Genomic DNA, 13,932 nt, shown 5'->3' on the forward strand with positions numbered 1-13,932 from the left:
AGGCATGGCCGCCCTGTGTTAGTTAAAAGCGTCATCGCTGCAGGACCCATCCACCACCTATTGGTGCTTGACCCTCCTATTTGGGTCTTCGAGGAAATTGACAAATGGATGAGGGCTTTCTTTTGGGGTGGATCAGGCAAAGTCCATGCAGGTCAATGTCTCGCATGGAGCACAGTTTGTCGTCCCACATAGTTTGGAGGACTAGGAGTAAAGAACTTAAAGCTTCAGGCGTCAGCGTTGTGTGTCACATGGGAATGGTTGTGTAGGACGGACCCTAGCAGGCCCTGGCGAGGCTTACAGTTGTTCTGTGTTGATGCGGTCAGGGGCAATTTTTAATAGCCTTGTGCACATCCAGTTAGGAGATGGTAAATCCCTCCTATTTTGGAGAGGTCGATGGATAAGGGTAAGATAGTTGCGGACATAGCACCCCTTGTCCTAGAGAAGGTAGCTACAAGATGTGTCAACAATATATCAGTCCATCAGGCCCTCAACAACCTAAGCTGGATAAAAATGTAGGTGCAGTGCTGACACCACAGGGTATTCAGCAATTCTCAAACCTTTGGTCGGCAGTTAGCATCATCTCTCTAAATAGTGTCACCCCTGACATTTTCTCCTGGAGATGGAGTGCCTTCGGTCAGTACTCGGTACAATGACATGGCATGATTTCGCCTGCCCACTGCTCATTGCATATTGAATAGTTGGGCGCTGCTAAAATGCAAAATATTCATATGGCTTGCTCTCTAGTATCGGGTCTAGACCTCGGATAGACGATTCTGACGTGGACTACAAGACGCGACTGTCTGATACATCTCCAACGTATGTATAATTTTTTATTGTTCCGTGTTGTTATATTATCATTCTTGGATATTTACAGTCATTTTATAGCAACTTTATATCATTTTTTGAGACTAACCTATTGACATAGTGCCTAGTGCCAGTTGCTGTTTTTGCTTGTTTTTTACTTCGCAGAAAATCAATATCAAACGGAGTCCAAACGTAGCGAAATTTTTTGATGATTTTTTCTGGATCAGAAGACACATGTTGGGTCAAAGAAGTACTAGAAGGGGCTCCGAGGGGAGCACAGCCCACCTTGGCATGCCTGGGGGCCCAGGCGCGCCCTGGTGGGTTGTGCCCACCTCGACCGCCTCCCGCGCCGCCTCTATGCTATATAAATATCCCAATATTCCAGAAACCCTGGGGGAGTCGACTAAAAACAATTCCAGCCGCCGCAAGTTCCAGAAACCACATATCCAATCTAGACACCATCACGGAGGTGTTCATCATCCTCATTGGTGCCTCTCCGATGATGTGTGAGTAGTTCATTGTAGACCTACGGGTCTGTAGTTAGTAGCTAGATGGCTTCCTCTCTCTCTTTTGATTCTCAGTACAATGGTCTCTTGGAGATCTATTTGATGTAACTCTTTTTGCGGTGTGTTTGTTGGGATCTGATGAACTTTGAGTTTATGATCAGATCTATGTTTTTATCCATAAGTTATTTGAGTCTTTTGATCTCTTATATACATGATTACTTATAGCGTCGTATTTCTTCTTCGAATATTTGGTTTAGTTAGGCCGACTAGATCGTTTTTTCTTGTCATGGGAAGAGGTGCTTTGTGATGGGTTCGATCTTACGGTGTTCAATCCCAGTGACAGAAGGGGAAATGACACTTATGTATCGTTGCTATTAAGGATAACAAGATGGGGTCTATTCCTACATGAATAGATCTTGTCTACATCATGTCATCGTTCTTATTGCATTGCTCCGTTTCTCCATGAACTTAATATACTAGATGCATGCTGGATAGCGGTCGATGTGTGGAGTAATAGTAGCAGATGCAGGCAGGAGTCGGTTACTAATCTTGGACGTGATGCTTGTATAATGATCATTGCCTGGATATCGGCATAATTATTTGAAGTTCTATCAATTTCCCAACAATAATTTGTTTACCCACTGTATCCTATTTTTCTCGAGAGAAGCCACTACTGAAATCTACGGCCCCCAGGTCTATTTTCTCATCATATACTTTCAGATCTATATTGTTATTTGCCTTTTTATTTATTTGCCAATTTTATTTTCAGATCTATATTTCTAAAAACCCAAAAATACCTCACTGAATTTTATTTGCATCTATCAACTTATTACAATTTCATCTCGTCAACTTGACAATTTCTGGCACCGTTACCGGAAAGGGATTGACAACCCCTTTAACACGTGGGGTTGCAAGTATTTGTTCTTTGTGTGCAGGTACCGTTTAGGTAGTGTTGCTTGGTTCTCCTACTGGTTCGATAACCTTGATCTCATCACTGAGGGAAATAACTATCAATGTTGTGTTGCATCATCCCTTCCTCTTTGGGGAAATACCGACGTAGTTCAAGCCGCATCAAAAGGAATTTTTGGCGCCGTTGCCGGGGAGACATCATCAACATATACCAGGTTCCCAATCACAAATCTCATCTCCTTGCAATTTACAGTATTTGCCATTTGCCTCTCGTTTTCCTCTCCCCCACTTCACAAAAAATTGTCGTTTTATTCACCCTCTTTTTCGTTCGTCGTTTTCTTGACAGATCTGTTTTTGAGTGCAATCTTGTTGCGTAGTCACGATGACTCAAGAGAACACCAAGTTGTGTGATTTCTCCAATACCAACAACAATGATTTTTATTAGCACTCCAATTGCTCCTCCCGCCACTAGTGCGGAATCTTGTGATATTAATGTTGTTTTGTTGAATCTTGTTATGAAAGATCAATTTTCCGGTACTCCTAGTGAGGATGCCGCGTCCCATCTTAACACATTCGTGGAATTATGCGATATGCAAAAGAAAAAAGATGTGGACAATGATATTGTGAAGTTGTAATTATTTCCATTTTCTTTGCGAGATCATGCAAAAATTTGGTTTTCTTCTTTGCCTCGTGATACGTCTCCAACATATATATAATTTATGAAGTATTCATGCCATGTTTACAACAATTTTATATGGTTTTGGTATGATTTGCATGGAACTAACCCCGACTGACGTTGTTTTCAGCAGAATTACCATGGTGTTGTTTTTTGTGCAGAAATGAAAGTTCTCCAAATGAGCTGAAACTTCTTGACGATTTCTTTGGGACAAAAGAGACCCCCGAAGCTTTGTTGGAAGGACCAGAAGGTGAAGGAGTAGGGCACAAGACACCGGGGCGTGCCTGAGGGGCCGGGCTTGCCCCGGTGGGTTGTGCTCACCTCGAGGCCCGTCTTCGCGTGAAACCAATGCCAAAAAATCCTATAAATAGAGAAACCATCATAAATAACCCTCGATCAGAAGTTCCGCTGCCGCAAGCCTCTGTAGCCACGAGAAACCAATCTAGACCCCTTTCCTGCACTCGGCCAGAGGGGGAAGTCATCACCGGTGGCCATCTTCCTCATCCCGGGGGCCACTATGATGAGGAGGGAGTAGTCCACCCTCAGGGTTGATGGTTTGTACCAGTAGTTATGTGTTTAATCTCTCTCTCTCTCTCGTGTTCTTGAGATGTCACGATCTTGATGTATCGCGGGCTTTATTAATATAGTCGGATCATATGGTGTTTTCCCCTCTCTATCTTGTTGTGAATTGAGTTTTCCCTTTGAGATTTTGTTTTATCAGATTGAATACTTCATTGGATTTGAGAACACTCAATGTATGTCTTTCTATGAATATCTGTGGTGACAATGGGGTATCATATTGATTCACTTGATATGTGTTTTGTGAAGGAAATATGCCCTAGAGGTAATAATAAAGTTGTTATTTTATATTTTTCTTATATCATGATAAATGTTAATTGTTCATGCTAGAATTGTATTAATCGGAAACTTGATGCATGTGTGGATACATAGACAAAATACCGTGTCCCTAGTAAGCCTCTACTAGACTAGCGCGTTGATCAAAGATGGTGAAGTTTCCTAACCATAGACATGTGTTGTCATTTGATAAACGGGATCACATCATTAGGAGAATGATGTGATGGACAAGACCCATTCGTCGGCTTAGCATTATGATTGTTCAGTTTTATAGCTATTGCTTTCTCCATGCCAAATACATATTCCTCCGACTATGAGATTACGCAACTCCCGGATACCAGAGGAATGTCTTGTGTGCTATCAAACATTACAACGTAACTGGGTGATTATAAATATGCTCTATAGGTAAATCCGAAGGTGTTTGTTGGGTTGGCATAAATTGAGATTAGGACTTGTCACTCCGAGTATCGAGAGGTATCTCTGGGCCCTCTCGGTAATACACATCATAAGAAGCCTTGCAAGCAAAGTGACTAATGAGTAAGTTGGAGGATGGTGTATTACAGAACGAGTAACGAGACTTGCTGGTAACGATATTGAACTAGGTATGAAGATACCGACGATCGAATCTCGGGCAAGTAACATACCGATGACAAAGGGAATAATGTATGTTGTCGTAACGGTTCGACCGATAAAGATCTTCATAGAATATGTGGGAGCCAATATGAGCATCCAGGTTCCGCTATTGGTTATTGACTGGAGAGGTGTCTCGGTCATGTCTACATAGTTCTCGAACCCGTAGGGTCCGCACACTTAACGTTCGTTGACGAGATAATATTATATGAGTTATGTGATTTGGTGACCGAATGTTGTTCAGAATCCCGGATGAGATAATGGAAAAGACGAGGAGTCTCGAAATTGTCGAGAGGTAAAAATTGATATATAGGACGATAGAATTCGGACACCGAAAGTGTTTCGGGAAGCACCGGGTACTTATCGGGTCACCGAAAGGGGTTCTGGGCACCCCCGACAAAAGATATGGGCCTTATGGGCCAAGAGGGGAAACGCACGAACCACAAAGGGGCTGGTGTGCCCCCCCCCCATATTGGCTGGCCAAATTGGAGAAGGAAAGGGGAAGGGGGAAAGGTAAAAGGGAATAGGATTCCCCCTTCCCCCTCTTCCCTTCCTACTCCAAATAGGAATAGGAGAGGGGGGGTTGGCCGAATTGGGAGAGGACCCCAAGTAGGATTCCTCCGACTTGGGGCATCGCCTTGGCTGCCTCTCCTCCCCTCCAACCAATATATATGTGGGGAGGGGGCATCTACAACATAGAACATCAATTGTTAGTCGTGTGCAGCGCCCCCCTCCACAGTTTACACCCCCTGTCATATTGTCGTGGTGCTTAGGCGAAGCCCTGCACGGATCACTTCACCATCACCGTCACCACGCCGTCGTGTTGACGGAACTCATCTACTTCATCGACACCTTGTTGGATCAAGAGGGCGAGGAACGTCATCGAGCTAAACGTGTGCAGAACTCGGAGGTGTCGTACGTTCGGTACTTGATCAGTCGGAGCTAGAAGAAGTTCGACTACATCAACCACGTTGTCTAATGCTTCCGTTTTTGGTCTATGAGGGAACGTGTGCACACTCTCCCCCTCTTGTTGCTATGCATCTCCTAGATAGATCTTGCGTGAGCGTAGGATTTTTTCTTGAAATTGCATGCTGAAGGAAATATGCCCTAGAGGCAATAATAAAGTTATTATTTATTTCCTCATATCATGATAAATGTTTATTATTCATGCTAGAATTGTATTACCAAGAAACATAATACATGTGTGAATACATAGACAAACATAGTGTCACTAGTATGCCTCTACTTGACTAGCTCGTGAATCAAAGATGGTTAAGTTTCCTAACCATAGACATGAGTTGTCATTTGATTAACGGGATCACATCATTAGGAGAATGATGTGATTGACTTGACCCATTCCGTTAGCTTAGCACTTGATCATTTAGTATGTTGCTATTGCTTTCTTCATGACTTACAGATATTCCTATGACTACGAGATTATGTAACTCCCGCTTACCAGAGGAACACTTTGTGTGCTACCAAACATCACAACGTAACTGGGTGATTATAAAGGTGCTCTACAGGTGTCTCCGAAGGTACCTGTTGAGTTGACGTACTTCAAGATTAGGATTTGTCATTCCGATTGTCGGAGAGGTATCTCTGGGCCCTCTCGGTAATGCACATCACTATAAGCCTTGCAAGCAATGTAGCTAATGAGTTAGTTACGGGATGATGCATTATGTAATGAGTAAAGAGACTTGCCGGTAACGAGATTGAACTAGGTATTGAGATACCGACGATCAAATCTCGGGCAAGTAACATACCGATGACAAAGGGAACAACGTATGTTGTTATGCGGTTTGACCGATAAAGATCTTCGTAGAATATGTAGGAGTCAATATGAGCATCTAGGTTCCGCTATTGGTTATTGACCGGAAACGAGTCTCAGTCATGTCTACATAGTTCTCGAACTCGTAGGGTCCGCACGCTTAAAGTTAGATGATGGTTATATTATGAGTTTATGTGTTTTGATGTAACGAAGGTTGTTCAGAGTCCCGGATATGATCACGGACATGACGAGGAGTCTCGAAATGGTCGAGACATAAAGATCGATATATTGGATGACTATATTTGGACACAGGAAAGGTTCTGGGTGAGATTGGGACAATACGGGAGCTCCGGGAGGTTATGGAAACCCCCCGAGAGGTATATGGGCCTTAATGGGCTTTAGTGGAAAGGAGGGAAAGGAGCAAGGGAGGGGGCGCCCCCCCAAGCCCAATCCGAATTGGGAGGGGGGTCGACCCCCCCTTTCCTTCCTCCCTCCTTCCTCTTCCTTCCCTCTCCCTCTCCAAATAGGAAAAAGGAGGAGCCCTACTCCCGGTGGGAGTAGGACTCCCCCCTTGGGCGCGCCTCCTCCCCTTGGCCGGCCCTCTCCTCCACTCCTTTATATACGAGGGAGGGGGCACCCCATAGACACAATAATTGATCATTGATCTCTTAGCCGTGTGTGGTGCCCCCCTCCACCATAGTCCTCCTCGATAATATCGTAGCGGTGCTTAGGCGAAGCCCTGCATCGATAGAACATCATCATCGTCATCATGCCGTCGTGCTGACGGAACTCTCCCTCAAAGCTCGGCTGGATCGGAGTTCGAGGGACGTCATCGAGCTGAACGTGTGCAAGAACTCGGTGGTGCCGTGCATTCGGTACTTGATCGGTCGGATCATGAATACGTACGACTACATCAACCGCGTTGTGCTAACGCTTCCGCTTTCGGTCTACGAGGGTACGTGGACACACTCTCCCCTCTCGTTTCTATGCATCACCATGATCTTGCGTGTGCGTAGGAATTTTTTTGAAATCACTATGTTCCTCAACAGTGGCATCCGAGCCAGGTTTTATGCGTAGATGTTATATGCACGAGTAGAACACAAGTGAGTTGTGGGCGATACAAGGCATACTGCTTACCAGCATGTCATACTTTGGTTCGGCGGTATTGTTGGATGAAGCGGCCCGGACCGACATTACACGTACGCTTACGCGAGACTGGTTCTACCAACGTTCTTTGCACACAGGTGGCTGGCGGGTGTCAGTTTCTCCAACTTTAGTTGAACCGAGTGTGGCTACGCCCGGTCCTTGAGAAGGTTAAAACAACACTAACTTGATGAACTATCGTTGTGGTTTTGATGCATAGGTAAGAACGGTTCTTGCTCAGCCCGTAGCAGCCACGTAAAACTTGCAACAACAAAGTAGAGGACGTCTAACTTGTTTTTGCAGGGCATGTTGTGATGTGATATGGTCAAGACGTGATGCTATATTTTATTGTATGAGATGATCATGTTTTGTAACCAAGTTATCCGCAACTGGTAGGAGCCATATGGTTGTCACTTTATTGTATGCAATGCAATCGCCCTGTAATTGCTTTACTTTATCACTAAGCGGTAGCGATAGTCGTAGAAGCAATAGTTGGCGAGACGACAGCGATGCTACGATGGAGATCAAGGTGTCACGCCGGTGATGATGGTGATCATGACGGTGCTTCGGAGATGGAGATCACAAGCACAAGATGATGATGGCCATATCATATCACTTATATTGATTGCATGTGATGTTTATCTTTTATGCATCTTATCTTGCTTTGATTGACGGTAGCATTATAAGATGATCTCTCACTAAATTTCAAGATAAAAGTGTTCTCCATGAGTATGCACCGTTGCCAAAGTTCGTCGTGCCCAGACACCACGTGATGATTGGGTGTGATAAGCTCAACGTCCATCTACAACGGGTGCAAACCAGTTTTGCACACGCAGAATACTCAGGTTAAACTTGACGAGCCTAGCATATGCAGATATGGCCTCGGAACACTGAGACCGAAAGGTCGAGCATGAATCATATAGTAGATATGATCAACATAGTGATGTTCACCATTGAAAACCACTCCATTTCACGTGATGATTGGTTATGGTTTAGTTGATTTGGATCACGTGGTCACTTAGATGATTAGAGGGATGTCTATCTAAGTGGGAGTTCTTAAGTAATATGATTAATTGAACTTAAATTTATCATGAACTTAGTACCTGATAGTATTTTGCTTGTCTATGTTTGTTGTAGATAGATGGCCCGTGCTGTTGTTCCATTGAATTTTAATGCGTTCCTTGAGAAAGCAAAGTTGAAAGATGATGGTAGCAATTACACGGACTGGGTCCATAACTTGAGGATTATCCTCATTGCTGCACAGAAGAATTACGTCCTGGAAGCACCGCTAGGTTCCAAACTTGCTGCAGGAGCAACACCAGATGTTATGAACATCTGGCAGAGCAAAGCTGATGACTACTCGATAGTTTAGTGTGCCATGCTTTACGGCTTAGAATCGGGACTTCAACGACGTTTTGAACGTCACAGAGCATATGAGATGTTCCAGGATTTGAAGTTAATATTTCAAGCAAATGCCCGGATTGAGAGATATGAAGTCTCCAATAAGTTCTACAGCTGCAAGATGGAGGAGAATAGTTCTGTCAGTGAGCATATACTCAGAATGTCTGGGTATAACAATCACTTGATTCAACTGGGAGTTAATCTTGCGGATGATAGCCTCATTGACAGAATTCTTCAATCACCGCCACCAAGCTACAAGAGCTTCATGATGAACTATAATATGCAAGGGATGGATAAGACAATTCCCGAGCTCTTCGCAATGCTAAAGGTTGCGGAGGTAGAAATCAAGAAGGAGCATCAAGTGTTGATAGTCAATAAGACCACCAGTTTCAAGAAAAAGGGCAAAGGGAAAAAGAAGGGGAACTTCAAGAAGAACAGCAAACAAGTTGCTGCTCAAGAGAAGAAACCCAAGTCTGGACCTAAGCCTGAGACTGAGTGCTTCTACTGCAAGCAGACTGGTCACTAATAAGCGGAACTGCCCCAAGTATTTGGCGGATAAGAAGGATGGCAAGGTGAACAAAGGTATATGTGATATACATGTTATTGATGTGTACCTTACCAGAGCTCACAGTAGCACCTGGGTATTTGATACTGGTTCTGTTGCTAATATTTGCAACTCGAAACAGGGACTACGGATTAAGCGAACACTGGCTAAGGACGAGGTGATGATGCGCGTGGTAAATGGTTCCAAAGTTGATGTGATCGCCGTCGGCATGCTAGCTCTACATCTACCTTCGGGATTAGTTTTAGACCTAAATAATTGTTATTTGGTGCCAGCGTTGAGCATGAACATCATATCTGGATCTTGTTTGATGCGAGACGGTTATTCATTTAAATCTAAGAATAATGGTTGTTCTATTTATATGACTAATATCTTTTATGGTCATGCACCCTTAAAGAGTGGTCTATTTTTTATGAATCTCGATAGTAGTGATACACATATTCACAATGTTGAAGCCAAAAGATGCAGAGTTGATAATGATAGTGCCACTTATTTGTGGCACGGTCGTTTAGGTCATATTGGTGTAAAGCGCATGAAGAAACTCCATACTAATGGACTTTTGGAATCACTTGGTACTTGCGAACCATGCCTCATGGGCAAGATGACTAAAACTCCGTTCTTCGAAACTATGGAGCGAGCAATTGATTTGTTGGAAATCATACATATTGATGTATGTGGTCCAATGAATGTTGAGGCTCGCGGCGGGTATCATTATTTTCTCACCTTCACAGATGATTTGAGCAGATATGGATATATCTACTTAATGAAACATAAGTCTGAAACATTTGAAAAGTTCAAAGAATTTCAGAGTGAAGTTGAAAATCATCGTAACAAGAAAATAAAGTTTCTACGATCTGATTGTGGAGGAGAATATTTGAGTTACGAGTTTGGTCTACATTTGAAACAATGCAAAATAGTTTCACAACTCACGCCACCCGGAACACCACAGTGTAATGGTGTGTCCGAACGTCGTAATCGTACTTTACTAAGATATGGTGCGATCTATGATGTCTCTTACTGATTTACCACTATCATTTTGGGGTTATGCTTTAGAGACGACTGCATTCACGTTAAATAGGGCACCATCAAAATCCGTTGAGACGACACCTTATGAACTGTGGTTTGACAAGAAACCAAAGTTGTCGTTTCTTAAAGTTTGGGGCTGCAATGCTTATGTGAAAAAGCTTCAACCTGATAAGCTCAAACCCAAATCGGAGAAATGTGTCTTCATAGGATACCCAAAGGAAACTGTTGGGTACACCTTCTATCACAGATCCGAAGGCAAGACATTTGTTGCCAAGAATGGATCCTTTCTAGAGAAGGAGTTTCTCTCGAAAGAAGTGAGTTGGAGGAAAATAGAACTTGATGAGGTAACTGTACCTGCTCCTTTATTGGAAAATAGTTCATCACAGAAACCGGTTCTTGTGACGACTACACCAATAAGTGAGGAAACTAATGATGTTGATCATGAAACTTCAGATCAAGTTACTACTAAACTTCGTAGGCAACCAGAGTAAGATCCGCACCAGAGTGGTACGGTAATCCTATTATGGAGGTCATGTTACTTGACCATGGCGAACCTACGAACTATGAGGAAGCAATGATGAGCCCAGATTCCGCAAAATGGCTTGAGGCCATGGAATCTGAGATGGGATCCATGTATGAGAACAAAGTGTGGACTTTGATTGACTTGCCCGATGATCGGCAAGCCATTGAGAATAAATGGATCTTCAAGAAGAAGACCAACGCTGATGGTAATGTTACTATCTACAAAGCCCGACTTGTTGCGAAAGGTTTTCGACAAGTTCAAGGGGTTGACTACGATGAGACTTTCTCACCCGTAGCGATGCTTAAGTCTGTCCGAATCATGTTAGCAATTGCCGCATTTTATGATTATGAAATTTGGCAAATGGATGTCAAAACCGCATTCCTGAATGGATTTCTGGAAGAAGAGTTGTATATGATGCAACCAGAAGGTTTTGTCGATCCAAAGGATGCTAACAAAGTGTGCAAGCTCCAGCGATTCATTTATGGACTGGTGCAAGCCTCTCGGAGTTGGAATAAACGCTTTGATAGTGTGATCAAAGGATATGGTTTTATACAGACTTTTGGAGAAGCCTGTATTTACAAGAAAGTGAGTGGGAGCTCTGTAGCATTTCTAATATTATATGTGGACGACATATTATTGAGATGATATAGAATTTCTGGATAGTACAAAAGGATACTTGAATAAAAGTTTTTCAATGAAAGACCTCGGTCAAGCTGCTTATATATTGGGCATCAAGATCTATAGAGATAGATCAAGGCGCTTAATTGGACTTTCACAAAGTACATACCTTGATAAAGTTTTGAAGAAGTTCAAAATGGATCAAGCAAAGAAAGGGTTCTTGCCTATAATACAAGGTGTGAAGCTGAGTCAGACTCAATGCCCGACCACTGTAGAAGATAGATAGAAAATGAAAGAAGTTCCCTATGCTTCAGCCATAGGCTCTATCATGTATGCAAATGTTGTGTACCAGACCTGATGTGTGCCTTGCTATTAGTTTAGCAGGGAGGTACCAAAGTAATCCAGGAGTGGATCATTGGACAGCGGTCAAGAACATCCTGAAATACCTGAAAAGGACTAAGGATATGTTTCTCATTTATGGAGGTGACAAAGAGCTAGTCGTAAATGGTTACGTTGATGCAAACTTTGACACTGATCCGGACGATTCTAAATCGCAAACCAGATACGTGTTTATATTGAACGGTGGAGCTGTCAGTTGGTGCAGTTCTAAACAAAGCGTCGTGGCAGGATCTACATGTGAAGCAGAGTACATAGTTGCTTCAGAAGCAGCAAATGAAGGAGTCTGGATGAAGGAGTTCATATCCGATCTAGGTGTCATACCTAATGCATCGGGTCCAATGAAAATCTTTTGTGACAATACTGGTGCAATTGCCTTGGGAAAGGAATCCAGATTTCACAAGAGAACCAAGCACATCAAGAGACGCTTCAATTCCATCCGGAACCAAGTCCAGGTGGGAGACATAGAGATTTGCAAGATACATACGGATCTGAATGTTGCAGACCCGTTGATTAAGCCTCTTCCACGAGCAAAACATGATCATCACCAAGGCTCCATGGGTGTTAGAATCATTACTGTGTAATCTAGATTATTGACTCTAGTGCAAGTGGGAGACTGAAGGAAATATGCCCTAGAGGCAATAATAAAGTTATTATTTATTTCCTCATATCATGATAAATGTTTATTATTCATGCTAGAATTGTATTACCCGGAAACATAATACATGTGCGAATACATAGACAAACATAGTGTCACTAGTATGCCTCTACTTAACTAGCTCATGAATCAAAGATGGTTAAGTTTCCTAACCATAGACATGAGTTGTCATTTTATTAACGGGATCACATCATTAGGAGAATGATGTGATTGACTTGACCCATTCCGTTAGCTTAGCACTTGATCATTTAGTATGTTGCTATTGCTTTCTTCATGACTTATACATGTTCCTATGACTATGAGATTATGTAACTCCCGCTTACCGAAGGAACACTTTGTGTGCTACCAAACGTCACAATGTAACTGGGTGATTATAAAGGTGCTCTACAAGTGTCTCTGAAGGTACTTGTTGAGTTGACGTATTTCGAGATTAGGATTTGTCACTCCGATTGTCGGAGAGGTATCTCTGGGCCCTCTTAGTAATGCACATCACTATAAGCCTTGCAAGCAATGTAGATAATGAGTTAGTTACGGGATGATGCATTACGTAACGAGTAGAGAGACTTGCCGGAAACGAAAATGAACTAGGTATTGAGATACCGACGATCAAATCTTGGGCAAGTAACATACCGATGACAAAGGGAACAATGTATGTTGTTATGCGGTTTGACCGATAAAGATCTTCGTGTTGGAGAACGTAGCAGAAATTCAAAATTTTCCTATGAGTCACCAAGATCTATCTATGGAGATACTAGCAACGAGAGAGAGGGGAGTGCATATACATACCCTTGTAGATCGCTAAGCGGAAGCGTTCAAGAGAACGGGTCGAAGGAGTCGTACTCGTCGTGATCCAAATCACCGGAGATCCTAGTGCCGAACAGACGGCACCTCCGCGTTCAACAAACGTAAAACCCGGTGACGTCTCCCATGCCTTGATCCAGCAAGGAGAGAGAGAGAGAGGTTGGGGAAGACTCCATCCAGCAGCAGCACAACGGCGTGGTGGTGGTGGAGGAGCGTGGCAATCCTGCAGGGCTTCGCCAAGCACCACGGGAGAGGAGGAGAACTTGGGAGAGGGGCAGGGCTGCGCCAGAACTTGGGTGTGGCTGCCTTCCCACCCCCACATATATATAGGGGCAAGGGAGAGGGGGCCGGCCCCCTTAGATCCAATCTGAGGAGGGGCAGCAGCCAGGGGGGTTGCCTTGCCCCCCAAGGCAAGGGGCGCCCCCCTTTAGGGTTTCCCCCAAACCCTAGGAGCCTTGGGCCCTGGTGGGGGGGCACACCAGCCCACCTGGGGCTGGTCCCCTCCCACACTTGGCCCATGCAGCCCTTTGGGGCCGGTGGCCCCACTTGGTGGACCCCCGGGACCCTCCCGGTGGTCCCGGTACATTACCGATAGCACCTGAAACCTTTCCGGTGACCAAAACAGGACTTCCCATATATAAATCTTTACCTCCGGA

The sequence above is a fragment of the Triticum aestivum genome, chromosome 1B (genome assembly GCF_018294505.1).
Source record: "Triticum aestivum cultivar Chinese Spring chromosome 1B, IWGSC CS RefSeq v2.1, whole genome shotgun sequence".
NCBI classification, from domain to species: domain Eukaryota; kingdom Viridiplantae; phylum Streptophyta; class Magnoliopsida; order Poales; family Poaceae; genus Triticum; species Triticum aestivum.